The sequence below is a fragment of the Halichoerus grypus genome, chromosome 2 (genome assembly GCF_964656455.1).
Source record: "Halichoerus grypus chromosome 2, mHalGry1.hap1.1, whole genome shotgun sequence".
NCBI classification, from domain to species: domain Eukaryota; kingdom Metazoa; phylum Chordata; class Mammalia; order Carnivora; family Phocidae; genus Halichoerus; species Halichoerus grypus.
The window spans coordinates 167514585-167527017 of record NC_135713.1 but is presented as its reverse complement, the minus strand read 5'-3'; the positions used below and the strand labels follow the sequence as shown (position 1 = coordinate 167527017).

The following is a 12433-nucleotide window of genomic DNA, read 5'->3' as shown; positions in this document are numbered from 1 at the left end:
ACAAAAACAACAACAAAAAACAAATAACTTCTTTTAAAAATGGGGAAAGGGTCAATAGACATTTCTCCAAAATATACAAATGGCCAACAAGCATATGAAAGGAAGCTCAACATCACTTATCTTTAGGGAAAGGCAAATTAAAACCACGAGATATCACCTCATACCCATTAGGATGGCTGCACTGAAACAGACAAGCAAAAAAACAAAAAAACACAAAAACAGAAAATAACAAGTGTTGGCAAGGATGTGGGGAAATTGGAACCCTCATGCACTGTTGGTGGGAATGTAAAATGGTGCAGCCGTTATGGAAAACAGTATAGAATTTCCTCAAAAAACTAAAAACCGAATTAACACATGATCTAGCAATCCCATCTCTGGGTGTATAGCCAAAAGAATTGAAATCAAGTTCAAAGTGATATGTTTGTAGCAGCATTATTCACAATAGCCAAAAGGTGGAAACAACTCAAGTGTCCATGGATGAAGAGATAAATAAAATGTGGTATATATATACAATGGAATACTAGCCTTAAAGAGGAAGGGAACTCTGACATGTGCTATAACATGGATGAACCTTGAGGACATTCTGCTAAGTGAAATGAGGCAGTCACAAAAAGACAAACACTCTTGATCTTGGGGTCATGAGTTTGAGCCCCACGTTGGGCATGAAGCCTATTTTTCTTTTTTTTTTCTTTTTTTTTTTTTTTTATGGTTTTGTATTTTTACAGGGTTATAAAAAAACAACAACACAAGAATATGTGAGAACAATCACACATGTGACCTGCAAAGCCTCAAATATTTACTATCTGGCTCTATCCAGAAAAAGTTTGCCAACCCCTGGTCTAGGATATCAGTGAAGCCTATTTTTAAAAAAAGAAAAAAAAGTAGAACTTACAGAACCAGAAAGTAGAACAGTGGTTGCCAGGGCTTGGGGGGAGAGGGGTGGGAGTTATTGCTTAATGGGTATAGAGTTTCAGTTTTGCAAGATGAAAAAGTTCTGGAGACTGGTTACAAAACGATATGATTATACTTAACAGTACTGACCTGTACACATAAAAATGACTAAGATGGTAAATTTTACCTTATGTATATTATATCACAATTTTTAAAAAGAACTAGGTGTAGAAACTTGGAAGACAGGGGGACAGGCTTGTTGCTCAGTAATGCAGGGAGGTGGTTCTTGGGCTGAGTGTATCTAAATGAGCCTCAGGTCCCTATTAGCATCAGAACATTCTGTAGATTCTTGCCTAGGCTCAGCTTCCAGAGTAGGTGGGCAGGGCCAACCTGAAAGTGTTATTCCTTATTTCCTCTTCACAATCTTGATGGTGGTAAAAACCCATTGACTTCTTTGCCTTCTTATCTGACCAGTGGCCCCCATCGTGCTATTGAAAGATCCAGAGACCAGCTCCAGAACATGATGGAAAGAGGGCTTGACTGTCTGGCATGAACCTTATAAATTATCACATGGGCACCCTATCCACCCACCCACCCACCCATCCATCCTTTCAACATGTATTTGTTGGGTATTCGCTAAAGAGGCTGAAGAGGGATATAGGGATAGTCATACAGGACAGACTTATCCTCCCGGAACTTAGAGTCTGGTGGATGAGAATGAAATGCAGCGTCCCATGTGCTTGTGCTGTGATAGGGGACCTGTTCCAGTTGGTAATGAACGTTCGCAAAGGAAGTTCAGTCTTAGACTGAGACTTGAAGGGTGAACAAGATTTAACCAGCAATGCAGGAGGGAGGGAGGCAGGGAGAGTACGCCTAAGAGAAGCAAGAGCGTAGGCCCTCCTGGAGATCTTAGTAAATGCAGGGCCAGGTGAGACTCTGGAAAGAGTGGAGTCATGGCAGGAGTGGTGAGAGCTGAGGCAAAGAGGAAAACAAGTGAGACAGGGCAACTACAGGGACTGCGTGAGAAACTGCTTTTTTGACTCCTTTTCCTGTTTTGAGTCTTCCCAGGCCCTACACCCCCCACCTTACGCATGCCTTATAGCACAGATAATGCATGTCAAGGAGTTAGTGATTTCTTTGGAGTCTTCCAGCACAATGGGTAACATCTAAGGAATGACCGGACAGGGTCGTCGGTCATGACAATTTTCCAAGACCACTGACTCATCAAGACCCCTGGCCCCAGGGCATAGGTGACTTCTGTAGGACACCTAAAGGCTCATCTTTGTTCCTGGATTACTGAGAAGACACCCGCGCTGGACCACGTTCCTTAAAAAAAAACCACAGGCCCCAAGCAAAGACAAGACTCACTCTCCTTCCTCCTAGGGTCTCCCTGACACTCTGTCTGTATCTATGCTTTCTCTGTATCTTTAATAAACTGTCTTGCTTCCTCTTGGCTCACGTTTGATTTTTTTTTTTTTTAAGATTTTATTTATTTGACAGAGAGAGACACAGCGAGAGAAGGAACACAAGCAGGGGGAGTGGGAGAGGGAGAAGCAGGCTTCCCACGGAGCAGGGAGCCCGATGTGGGACTCGATCCCAGGACCCTGGGATCATGACCTGAGCCGAAGGCAGACGCTTAACGACTGAGCCACCCAGGTGCCCCTCACGTTTGATTTCTATCCTGCGCAAAGCCAAGGAACTTCTTGGCTGGTTCCGAGGACTCCCTCTGCGTCCTCAGCCCCCGCCAGCCTGCATCACAAGGATGGGATCTCACAGGGTCATGTAAGTACCTTCGGAGCAGCCTGCAAGGTGCTGTGGGGGCGGGGTGGGGATAGGAGCAGGGAAAAGATCAAATGAACATGCCCCGTCAGAAAGGCACTGGAAGACAAGGGCCTCTGGAGTCAGATTCTGGGTCTGGGATTCTCAGAGCTCTGAGCAAGGTGCCGGCCCCCCACGCAACGTAGGATCTCCATCTCTCCCTCCTGCCTCAGGACAGGCTGGCCACCCAGGAGGGGACCTTCCAGGGCTGGGACACATATCACCTTTCACCAGGGGGCCCTCAAAAAAGCTGCAGTGTGCCTTCCTACCTTGCTCCCCACGGTCCTCTCTGTCCATGAGAACACTCACGCCCTATGCTTCAGCCAAGGATCTGCAGGCCACCCCACACCCTGTCTTCTCCCCTTTAGGCCAGGCAGCTCCAGCTCTTACAACTCATCTCTGGTGTCTCCTACCACGTCCAGCCTTTCCCACCTTTCTGGGACCACTTGGACCGTGCCCCTGCGGGCTCCAACCCCTACCTGCTCAACCCCAGTTGCTTTTGTCTGAATGCCCGCCCCTGCGTCCTGGTCCGAACTTCCTAAAAGCTACCTTTGGGCCCCAGCCCCAGCCTTGGCTCTCTCTCCAGCGTATCTGCCTCTTGATTCTGAGGATAGGCTGGTTCTTGTAAGTCAGGGACCACCTCCTGTCCAGCTAGGACCTTCTCAGCTGTTCCCAGGCGGCCCTCTCCAGGAGGGTCAATGGTCCAAGTGCAAGGTCAGGACTCCTCCCTGAGATCATGCAGAGGCCTGTCACAGGAAGGGCCCCACAAAGACTGAAGAAAGACAGTCACAGCATCCTGCCACGGGTTGTTTACATGCACTAGGAGCCAAAAAAAAAACAAAACAAAACAAAACAAAAAACACCAGTTATTTGCAGCAATCATTAAAGGAAATGGAGGGGGGTAAAATGAGCAAGGCTTGGGGGAGGGGGGCCCTGGCTGTGACCACCAGGTGGGGGGAAAGTCCTCCTAATGTAAGTGTTGAGCGGAGACTCCCCAGTGGTCTCAGGACTCTGCCTTGAAGACGAACTGATCACTGAGGGGGCCTGGCTCCTGGCGTTGCAGCCCCGGCAAGCTGCCACGGGGCCTCAAAAGAGGCTCAGCAAGGGTCCCAAGGGGAAATGACTTTGAAGGCGGTTGCAAATGTGAAGCCCGGGGTGGGGGGGTGGGGTCTCAGTGAAAGTGACTCTCTAACTTTTGTCCAGTGTCATCATGGGGGCCCAGGACACGGAGGGCTGGGCAGAGCGCACACACGGTCTCGGATATGAATCTGGAAGCTTCCTCAGTTTCTCGCGGGCTGTGTAACCCTGGGTGAGGGACTTCCCTGCTCTGAGCCCACATCAGCTTGGTATGGAGAGCTGGGTAAACTGGGATGCAGACGACACACATACTGGACGTCTCCTGTCTGCAGGAGGCCCAGCCCTGCTCCCCTCGGGGCTCCTCTAAGGAAGAAACCTAGGGGCTCACTCAGAGAAGAAGCCACCTCTGAGTTGAGACAGAATTCAGGTATTGTCTTGGGTATCTGAAACCCTTTGTCCTGCGCTTCCTGACTACTCCTCACCTTGCCCTAAGCAGGCGGCAGGCTGGCTGAGTGGGAGGGGAGAAGCCATACCCTGGACAGGGGTGTAGGGCGGCCTGTCTGTCCTGTCTTACGGTAGCTTCCCACCAGCCTGGCCCCAACAGCCTGTGACCTGATTGCCTCCATAGCTCTCTGCTCTCCTTGCAGAGGGCACCAGGGGTCTCTCTCCCGCAGACCTCACTGGCTCCAGGAGGATCTCATTGGCATACCAGCCCAGGCCAGGCCGTTGAACCCCCTGGAAGTGTGGCTATTGGCTCTCAGTCCTGCCCCCCACAAACCCATACTCCAACCACAGAGAACCTTCTGTTCTCTAAACTCCGCCACGGTTCCGCATCTTTGCCCAGGCTGTCTTTACATCCTGAAATATTCTCCCTGACACCCTGCCTTCTTATCCAGGCACACACGGATCATTAACAGAATCGTGGAAATATGGATCGAATTTCTCCTGTGTGCAGTATGGGGTGGGGGAAGGGTGAGGGCACCAGGAGACAGAGGCTCTGGGTGGACAGACTCCAGCAATTCCTTGCAACCCACAACCCGCCCCCTCCAACACAAACACCTCTACGCACACACCACCCTCCAGGCCTTAGCTCCTTCTTCTCTCTGCCAGCTATCTTCCCTTCAGCACCTGGCGACCAAATTACACAGACTCCGCTTCCAAGATTTAGCTCACATGCCCCACGCTCCTCATTCTCTCCTTTCACCTGGTGCCCCCTGGATGGGTTTAGACTTCCCCAGCGCACTCAGAAAGCATGTTCAAATTCTGGCTGGCTCTGTGTCCTGGGGCCTCAGTTGTCCCACCTGTAAAATAGAATAGTTACACCTAATTCATAGTGTGTTTCTACAGAGTAAATGAAATAGTACGCCAACTAGCTTGTACTAAATGCTAAACAAATGTTCACTATTACCAGCATCATCTTAATTTCTGCATCCTTGGCACTGAACACAGGGCTGAATTTACAATTGGTGCCAAATACTTGTCTGGTGAATGGGATGGGTGAATGGATGGATAGACGATGTACAAATGGAGAGATCAAGATCTCTCTGGTCTTCTATGGCAGTTTGGGGTAAGGGTGGGGGACCAGGAAGAACTTTAAAAAGCTAACCTTTTGGGGCACCTGGGTGGCTCAGTCGTTAAGCATCTGCCTTCGGCTCAGGTCATGATCCCAGGGTCCTGGGATCGAGCCCCACATCGGGCTCCTGCCTCAGCGGGAAGCCTGCTTCTCCTTCTCCCTCTGCCTCTCTCCCTGCTCATGCTCTCTCTCTGTATCTCTGTGTCTCAAATGAATAAATAAAATCTTTAAAAAAAAAAGGCTAAAAAGCTAACCTTTTATGATCAACATACCATAGCTTGTCTCATCTATGCCTCAAAATAGGAAGATGTTCCAGCAGAGCAAGGAAGTGGTTATTCAGAGAGGTTAAGTCAGTGGCTCAACGTCACACAGTGAATAAGAGATAGTCAGGACAGGTAACTTTGACAGTTTCCTTGATACCTGGAAGGAGGAGGAGGAGGGCTGACTTCAGACTGGCGGGACTCAATCTTAGACTGGAAACTCCTGGAGGGCAGGGCGTCTGGAGGCAGGGCTGCCTCGCTGGGCCCAGTAGGAACCGCTGTGAGGATAACCCGCGTTGGGGGAATAAAAGGAGAGAGGGGAGGCTGAGCTGGGGGGGCAGGGGTCTTGCCCCACAGAGGCTGGCTCTGGGGCTTCCTGGACACCCTTCCCTCTCCAACTTCTCCAGACGCAGCCCTTAGCAGCCTCCGCACAGAAGGAGTTAACTGGGCTTAACTTCTTGGAAGAACCTGAAGTTTTTATTCCTTTCTTTGCAAAGTCTTCCTGATCTTTACACCTCCGGCAGGTCCCTCCTCCTTACTCTCACCTCCTGGACTCCAAAACAGTCTGATTGCCAGGGTGGGTCAATGGTTAACACTCAACCAGCTTTATATAAGCTTGCCCCTGGCTGGCTGCCTACTGCTGCATCGCTCCTTCAGCTCAGTGGGTCCCGGATGCCACGGCTCCAGCAACCCTTGCGGGTCCACACCATGGCCACCTGCTGGCAGGGCCTGTGGGCCTATCGCTCCTACCTGCTTGTGTTCTTCCTGCCCATTTTTCTGCTGCCCCTGCCCATCCTCCTCCCCACAACGGTAAGGACTCTGGGTTTGGCTCCAAAGGGGTGGAGGGCAGTCTGGACGAGGGCTGGGCATCCTTAGGACCAGCATAGTTTACTCATCCTTCCCTGGCCCGGAAATGAGGCTATGACCTCCTGGTCCTCCCGAGACTGAGGGTTGAGAGGTCAAAGGGGGCTTTTGCTTGGCACCCAGGATTAGCAGCCCAAGGCGAATTGCTTAGGTGCACTCGAAATCTACTGCCTTGGGAGATAGGAAGCCAGTTCCGGAAAGGGGTGCAGGTGGAGGCAGCTGGGGTTCTCTGCCTACTGTGTGCTCGCCCAGCCTTGCTGGGCTCAGTGGGACGTGAGCAGGGCTGGCTGCTGGAAACCAGTGAAAGGGAGTAGGAGGAAGCTGGCTTCAGGCAGTTTATGCCTTTAAGAGTGCAACCAGAGGGACACCTGGGCGGCTCAACCGGTTAAGGCTCTGCCTTCGGCTCAGGTCATGATCCCAGGGTCCTGGGATCGAGCCCCGCGTCTGGCTCCCTGCTCCACGGGGAGCCTGCTTCTCCCTCTGCTGCGCACTCTCTCTCTCTCAAATAAAGAAATAAAATCTTAAAAAAAAATAAATAAAAGAGTGTAAGCAGAAAGAGAAAGAGCTCACCCTTGATCCCAAGGGCTAAGTCAGCTGAGGGAGAGGGGTAGGAATTGGACAACGGGACCCTGCCGGTGGGCACCATAGACAGCGTACCCCGGATGGAGGGAGAGGCGCTTACAGCCTACTTCCCTCCACCAAGCAGCAGGTACCATAACTTCGGCTCCAATTTACTGGAGCCCCCACCACATGCCCTGGACTGTGCACCCAGTAACCCTTCCTCTCATCTTCCCCCTCCCCCTGATGGACCCTCCCTCTCATCTTAAGAGGCAAGCCTGCCTATCCCAATTTACAGATGGGAAAAGTGAGGTTAAGTCACTTACCCAAATCCCAAGGCAGATCCTGGTTTCATGGAGCTTGGCTATAATACATTTTGGAGGCCCCCTTGTAAGTAAAAGACCATAAAATTATGAATCTAAAATTATGGGGCTTTTGGGAAGGGTCAGTTCAGGAGGAGGGTCTTGAAGTTCAAGCTTCGCCCGGTAGGTCACAGGCCGTGGCAGAGCTGGGGGTGTGGTCTAGCTTCTCTTCACCCTGCCACCTCCTCGAGGCCGAGACAGGATCCTGGCCCTGGCCCCACCCACAACCCCAGGCCTGCCCATTATCATCCTTTTATCACAAAAAGGGAAATCGAGGCAAGCTTTTTGTTCATGGTATCCCAAAGGGGTGAGAGAATGGGGATACCGTGGCCCAGCTCTTGAGACCCTGACACTTGGTAAGTGCAAGGCCTGGCTGACCTTTAAGACCCTCCTCTCGGGCCAAAGCCAGGGACAGCTCCGTGCTGGGGACCCATCTGATGGGTTTTCAGACAGCTTGGGCCAAGTGTGTTCACTGCAGGAGGAAGGACAGGCAGGGACCCTGATTCCCATTTCCCTCCTCAGGAAAGTACAGCCCAGAAAGATTCAGCAACTTGCCTAGGGTCGCACAGGAAAGCCGGAGTCAGGAGAAGCCAGGCCCCCCGGCGGGAGGGCTAGGAGTCAGGAGCCCCCCGCACCACCCCCCACCCCAGCCCTGCTGCCTGCTTTGGCCTCACAGACGCTTTCATCCCTGTCCTGACTCGGATGAACTGTTCCCGGTCCTCCCTGTGGAATCTGGCCCCTCGGCTCGAGCCCTGGAAACCAGCTCTTCTCAAGGACTTTATCCCCTCTCCAGCCTCATCAATTTTCCCCTCTCTCCTAATCTCTCCCATCAGCATACAATCTCTCTCACTGTAAAAAAACAAACAGACCCTCCTTGAATCCCACAATCCCTCCACAGAGGCCTGCTTTCTCTGTCTCTGTCAAGATGGAAGGTCTCCAAATCTGTCTGCACGGCACGGGTCTTTCCTTAAGACAGCTCCAGTCTCCAAGGGGCTACCTTCCACTCCCCCTCCCCCCCACCCCGCACCCCCCCACCCCCACCATCTCCCCCCCACACTCTCCCCCCATTCCCACTCTCTCCCTAGGTGACTTTGGCTGTCTGCATACTGACAACTCTCCAATCTTAACCCCAGCCCTAACCTCTAAACTCAGTATTACCCAGCTAACACTGGACACTTGCTCCTGAATCTTCTTTTATTTTATTTTATTTTTTTCAAAGATTTTATTTATTTATTTGACAGAGAGAGACACAGCCAGAGAGGGAACACAAGCAGGGGGAGTGGGAGAGGGAGAAGCAGGCTTCCCGCCGAGCAGGGAACCCGATGCGGGGCTCGATCCCAGGACCCTGGGATCATGACCTGAGCTGAAGGCAGACGCTTAACGACTGAGCCACCCAGGAGCCCCCTGAATCTTCTCTTTTAAACAGCATGTGCTTCTACACTTACCATCCAAAACAACACCGCTTGCTCATCTTTTCCAGCTGGCTCTTCCTGCTCTCTTACCAAGATGTGGTTCAACTTTCTACTTCCAAGCCACTCCTTTTTTTTTTTTAATATTTTATTTTTAAGTAATCTCTACACCCAACGTGGGGCTCGAACTCACAACCCCGAGATCAAGAGTTGCATGCTCTACCCACTGAGCCAGCCAGGCGCCCCAGAGCCATTCCTGATTCCTCTTTTTCCTTCATTTCCACATGCACCAGCGGGTCCTGTTGACTCGAGATCTATGAAATACTCTGAATGGGATTGCTTGCACTGCCTCCCAAGTGGGTCCAGGCCGCCATCATTTCTCTCCTCTCCCTCCCCAGACCATTCTTCACCCAACCACTACCCTGTGGAAGCCCTTACACAGGCTTCTCGTCAAACTCGAAATAAAACCCAAACCTCTTAGAGTAGCCAGGAGTCCCTGGGGCTCCACTCCTGGAGACTCCGTGGTCCCCAATGCCTCATATCGTCCCTCTTCCTTCACTCTTCTCCAGCCTCACCCACTTTCTCCATGCTCCTCAAATTGCTCGGTCTCCCTGCCTGGAATCTTCTTTCCCAGATGACTGCTTCTCACTCCTTGGGTTTCAGCCTCAATCCGCCTCCTCAGAAAAAGCCTTCCCTGACTGTCGCCAGTCAGGCTCTATTAGGAACCCCTGTTGTTCTATGTAAAGAGCTTTCACTATCCGAAATGATGCACTTGTTTACTTTCTATTTATTCTCCGACTACCCACACTAGACTGTAGGCTCCATGAGGGCAGGGACTTTGTCTTTCTCCATGCAGAATCCCCAGTACCTGGCACATAGTAGGTGCTCAACAAACACCTGTAGAATGAATGCAGGAATGTGGGCAAAGAGGACCTTGTGTTGAGTCCCTGCTGTCTGTAGTGAGTCCCCAAGCTTACCTCCATGCCCCTGGCCCCTGAAGTGGGAAGGAAGAGCCCCACACAAGGCTCAGACGGGTAGTCCATACTGTAACAGTTGATATTTACCGAGTATTTTTTACGTGCTAGCCATGGTGCCAAGCACTGCAAAGCACTAACCCATTTATGTCTCATAATAACCTCTGAGTTACTGTGAGGGTACTACTATTACCCCATTTTACAGACGTATCAATTGAGGCCCAGAGTAGTAATTTGTCTGAAGTCCCAGCTGGAGAAAGGCAGAGGCTAAACTGGAACCCGGCCTTGGGGGTCTCTGCCCGAGGCTGTCCAGGGATACAGGCTGGTGGCCCCGTTATGAGTCACCTCTTGAGCCACCTACCCTCGTGTCCATCCAGCCAGCAGCCAGTCCTCCCACTGTGCTGCAGTCTGATGAGCTCCTGCTCTGTGCTAGGGGTTACTGAAAAGGAGCAGAGGCTTCTGTCCTTAGGTTGCTGTCAGAGGAACATGTATTTACCCAGAGATATAGCTGGAAGGCTGAGGAGCTCAGAGGAGGGAGCAAATCCTTCCCACTGAGTCAGGGGCGAACCCCAAGCAGGTGGCCTTTGAGTGGGGCCTTGAAGGCTGAGTGGGATGCCGACAGTCAGAGGCATCCTTAGCAGGCAGGCCGGGGGAAGGCAACTGCAGGAGCAAAGGTGTCGGGGCTGGAATCATAGGGTGTGTTCCAGAAATAGCAACCGAATCCTGGAAATGCTCGTCATCCTCTGGTGGCCCCAGGGGACAAGGGACAGTGAGGAGGACAGGGCCTCCTCACTGCTCCCCCAACCCTGCCACCAGACAGTGAGAAGCACCATGGGTGTGCCCCAAACCTGACACCCACTCGCTCACCCATCAGGGAGCACGTACTACGTCACAAGGACTGTTTAGGTGCGGGGGGATGGGGCTGGAAAGACACGCAGAAGCATATGCTGTGAAAACCGTAGGACAGGCTGTGACTATGGCTTAGGGATGGGTTGCTCGGGATAGGTGGTCAGGGAAGGCCTCCCGGAGCAATGGTATTTACCCTCGGACCTGAATGGCGAGTGAGAGGCAGTCAAGCACAGCTCTGAGCAAAGAGCCGTCCAGGCAGAACACACGGTGCAAAGGCCCAAGGCCAGGAGCGAGCTTGGCAAGCTGGAAGGATGAGCAAGGCCAGCGTGGCATGGGGAGCCGAGCCGCGGGCAAGACGGTGTATGTTCAGTTAGAGAGGAAGGGGGAGGTGAGCCAACGTCGTCAGCCCTGCAAGGCCAGGGGAAGGAGTGAGGATTTTTAGGGTCAAAAATGCTGGTTTCCCCCCTCCCCACGGGACCATCTGGAAAAACAGTCTCCTAGGGGCCCAGTGTTTGCCAGGACAGAGCTCAGCTCGAATCCAGATTGTATTTTCAGGAAGAACAGAAGGCAGAATTTCTTCCTCGGAATCAGCGGCACTCCTAGACTATACGCGCGGTCTGTCGTTGCTGGCCCGCGTGAGCTGTAAGACCCGTGTAACTAAAGCACCCTGACCAAAAGCTATTCCTGAGCTCCAGAGACGGAGCAGGACTTAGATGATTCACTGTGGACATGAAGACTGAACGTGGAATCTGGACCTCAGTTCTGGGGTCCGCCTTTATCTTTTGAAACTTCCTGGCTCTTGGTCAAGAAGGCAGAGTCCAGGGAACAAAACGGATTTGGGGAGCCAGACAGATGTGGGTCCAAATCCACTCTGTAGCATGTATGGCCTGTGACCTCACCAACCCTGTCCACTCTAAGGGACTGCGTGAAGATAGAACGAGAACCCGTGTACATAGGGTTCCTGGTACCCGGGACCCGGTACAGGGTGGTTCCCTGTGCCCTGTGCCTCTCGTCTGAATTCCTAGCCCCTGGAAAGCACAGCTAGCCCCAGGCACTGCGTGGACACCTGACTTCTTTTCCAGAGATGACTTCTGTTCACAGGGGCTGTTGTCCTGACGAGAGGGCCTCAGTGTCCCCACCTGTGAATCAGGAAGGTGAGGTGCAGCTGGTCACCCGCACAAGAGCAGTGAGGTGTCCCTAAGTGTAGCCACCACCAGGAGACAGGTTTTCTGGCCTCTGGGGGGCCTGGGAGTAGGATTGGGACTCAGCCTCCAAGGCCGGAGGAGATGCCTGGAGGAGAGAGAGACGTTTCCCCAGTCTGGACTTTGTTCCCAAATTATCAAATTATGTCCATGCCCATCAGCACCTGCTAGGTGAGGGTCAGGAATGGGCAAACAAGGTAGAGTCTTCAACAGTAGTTTCCTGGATAGAACCCAGTGGCAAGGCCTGGGCTGCTGTGGGGATCGAACACACGGAGTGTGGGAATGCTTTGCTCACAGTCACTCCTGCCTGCCATTTTGCTCCTCAGTGGACACAGGCAGACCTAGCCCCCAGCCCAAACTGGGAGGTCAGGACTCTTCCCCCCATGTTTGTCTTCTCTGATACTCAGAGATCCATTGTTTCCCTTTGGCCTCTTAGAACAGAAGATGATGCAACCTACTCATTCACACTGTGGCGCAGAACTAAACAAAGATCTCCGGAGTGAGATCAGGCAGAGGGAAGACAGGCAGCCAGCCAGCCTCCATTGCTTGCTTTTAGCAGAGCCTCAAAGGCCGGCGGGGGCCGGAATGCTTACGAG

At 52.2% G+C, this 12433-nt stretch overlaps 1 long non-coding RNA gene across 1 annotated transcript; it reads right to left on the bottom strand.

The window, feature by feature from the left end:
• Positions 1 to 2874: 2874 nt before the first annotated feature.
• LOC144381203 (uncharacterized) lies at positions 2875 to 7496 on the bottom strand. Its single transcript, XR_013446083.1, has 3 exons — positions 7368 to 7496; positions 4991 to 5087; positions 2875 to 3528 (listed from the first exon to the last, which is right to left on the bottom strand). It is a non-coding gene; the product is annotated as an uncharacterized LOC144381203 (long non-coding RNA).
• Positions 7497 to 12433: the final 4937 nt, after the last annotated feature.